The sequence below is a fragment of the Aptenodytes forsteri genome, unplaced genomic scaffold (genome assembly GCF_000699145.1).
Source record: "Aptenodytes forsteri isolate BGI_AS27 unplaced genomic scaffold, ASM69914v1 Scaffold236, whole genome shotgun sequence".
NCBI lineage: Eukaryota > Metazoa > Chordata > Aves > Sphenisciformes > Spheniscidae > Aptenodytes > Aptenodytes forsteri.
In genome coordinates, this window is record NW_008794456.1 from 2,172,095 (window position 1) to 2,175,521 (window position 3,427).

The window sequence follows — 3,427 nt, forward strand, 5'->3', positions numbered from 1 at the left end:
ACATAAATCTATTCTCTATTCCATCATCCGAGTCATTATAAGAATATCGAACAGTACCAGACTCAGGACAGACTCTTGGAGACCTTCTTGGTCTGAAAATGTGCCATTGCTACTCTTCTAGGAGCACAGTATTCCTGAGCACCCACTTTGCCATGATTGCTCAGAGGCCATTCTTACGGGCGCGTCATATGGACCTGTGCCAAATAGCTTGCAAAAGCAAGATCATACCATGTCACCCCCTTACTTTCCCGGCCAGTCTTATCCACAGGATTGGTCTATAATTCATCTCGTTCCTTCTTCTGCTTCTTTAAAAAGGGCATTTCTTTGTCTTTGTCCACTCCTTTGGGATCTACTAACACTGAAAATAATTTTTAAAAATAGAAGCCACTGCAATGTGCCTGCCCCCGGGAACAGCAGGAAAGAAGGACAAGTCCCTCGGACTGAGATTAGATCCCAAAGAACTCAACAGGAATATTCAGAGAGAATATTTTCCTTTGCCTGCCAAGGGAGATTGTTTTCAAGACAATGGCTAAAGATGTGTTTTCTTTTATGCTGTTAGCTGCACCTCTTGGGTCCTTGCAAATTGCCCTGACCAAGAAGACTTTGAGAGTCTGCATTTTCAATGCCCCTGATGGGAGACGTTCCTTGTACAAATTTCCCTCTGGGTTTTAACTTGCTCCTGAGACTTTTGACAAGAAAATGCAAGAATTACTTGAAGGAAATGAGGGCATTGCAATACACATAGAAGATATCCTGAAAGACGGGGGGGCGGGGGGGGCAGCAAAAGGGGAAGACAACAAAAGGCTGCAGAAATGGGTCAGGAAACGGGACATGGCAAGAGAAATCTAATTTAAAAACAGAAACGTGAGATATTTGGGAGAAAGTGCAGGTGAATCGACATACACACAGACTCTGGCCAAAGCCAGGTGATTACAGAAATGCTGTTTTGACAGATAAGAAAGATGTGCAGAGTTTGGTTCCTGAAATAAAATGAGATGACAACTCTTCTTTCTGGGATGTTACGCAGAAGGCCTCAAAATGAAACAGGACTGCCAACCTGGACAGGGAGTTTTGGAAGTCAAAGAGAGAAGAAAGCAAGCACCTGAGTTTTGGCAAGCTGTGTCACCCGAAGATGAACCACCTGGCCGTTAAATCCCTCTGTAAATGACTCAGGACAGCATGACAAAACTCTTGTGCACTTTGCAGACTGGTGGCATTGGTTTTCAGAAACATTCTGTAAACAGCATCTTTATGCATAGAGGGATGTCTTTGCCGCAGAAGACGTGAAAGAAAAATATTCAGGTAGGGAAGATGGATCCCAATAAAAAATGGACCCCAAATTCATTGTTCCCAAAGCAAAAAGCTCATTCACCTGCCAGAAAGCAGAAGGGTGTTTAGCTTTCATTTTCCAGCTGCATCCATGCAGTTTGTGCAAACCAGGAAAAGAAGGGCTGAGAGCAGGCACAGTCCTGAGAGTGTTTGAGGAGTCTGTTCTTGAAGACTATGTAAAGAACAGCATAACGCATACAAATCTGTTGGAAGAGATTTCTCTCATCTCAAACGCGGTAGGGAATAAACTTCTGGAGGCCACGGCAAAAGACAAGACATTGCAGAAAGCTGTTAACACTGTCACTGAAAGAAGGCTTGGGAATTACATATCAATTCAAATCAGAGCTTTCTGTAATTGATAGTATAGCGTACAGATGCAAAAATGAGTAGTGCCAAAAATGCTACAGCCCTGAGGTATTCTATAGAATCTGTGAGATCTTGAAAAAAGTATTGCAGTGGTCACAAATGAACACAGAGATGAAGAAAATGGATAAATGGATATGCGTGAAATGTGCCAATGATTTCTACCTTAGAGAGAAAAAACAATGATGATGGGTCAGATATGGTGGATGTGTTGGATTATCCAGGGTACTCTGAGACTGCATTATTAGAGACTCTTCTATTAAGGTATCTTGTAGGAAACAGTAAACCTTTATTTGGCAGATATGGGCTCCCAGAAATGGTCATGTTTTACAACAGTCCTTACTTAATTGACAGGACTTTGCAAGATTTTGAAGAGTTGGTGAATGCCAGAATTCTTCAGTCAAATGATTTGAAGCAAAATGGAGTTAAGGGAGTTAAAAAATTACATATATATATTTATATGTGTGTATAAAACCATTACAGGCTCTGAAAAAGATCTGTATCTCACTCTGCTGGACTTAAGAAGACTGCCTTTAAGGCACTGATCGTTGCTAGCTGAAATTTTGCTCAGAAAGCTGAGGATCAGACTGCCTTGCTTATTCAAATTTGGGCTGGGAAGCTGAGCTGATCTTGAGGCACAGATAGATAGATAGATAGATGTATAAAAATACATGGACAAAATTAAATGGTAGCTGAGGAGCTCAGTTACTACAGGCTCTGTGGCTGATGACCCCTGAATGCTGTTTTAGTGGCAGTTGAGCATAAACTGCAACGCGAGAAGAATTTCTCTTTGCAAAAGGGGGAGATGTAAAGGGCTTACGCTCTGGTTAATCTAGGAAATAGAGACCAAGAAAACATGTTAACAGCATGGTCGCCAATCTCCAAACTCAATATAGGCCTGTGAAATCTTTCTTTTAAGTATATATCTTGCTACAGGTCTGGACTCTTGAGGAACCCCAAACACCACGGTACTAAGCTCTTTGGGGATCTCACAGCCCAGTGACTGCAGTTAAGGAGTATAGACTTATCACTGCTCTGCCTTGAGATGAGTAAATGTAGCCATTAGAAGCACCAGAGAAATGCCTGTACTAACAGTTAGAGCACGTAGCACTTTCTTTCCTCTAAAGACTGGAAAATCAGCCCCATGGCAATTACTGATAATGAACTTGAGCATGTAATCCAAGTAGGGGAGATTGCTGTAAATGTTTAGCATGTTGCTGATGTAATGAATCCTGCTTTGACTAAATTATTCTTTAGTTCTCCCAATTCCCCCATATATAGACCTCCATTTGTCTTTGCATGTCTCTGCATGGGATTGTGCCACCCTTGCCCCATGCTTCCTGCATCTGCTTGCAGAATGCTCTGCTTGTTCCTTACCTTAGACTTATATCTGGGACAGGGACTTTTTATTTCGTTTCTGTGTGTCAAACCCAGCTGACGACCAAGGTCAGTGGCTTCTTGATGGTGGCACAAAGCAATGGGACATTGCAATTGTAATTGGTTGCCCGGAGAGGTTGTAGATGCCCCATCCCTGGAAACATTCAAGGTCAGGTTGGACGGGGCTCTGAGCAACCTGATCTAGTTGGACATGAGGAAAAATGTCTTTACTGAAAGAGTGGTTAAACATTGGAACAGGCTGTCCAGGGAAGTGGTGGAGTCCCCATCCCTGGAGGTATTTAAAAGACGTGTAGATGAGGCGCTTAGGGACATGGTTTAGTGGGCATGGGGGTGTTGG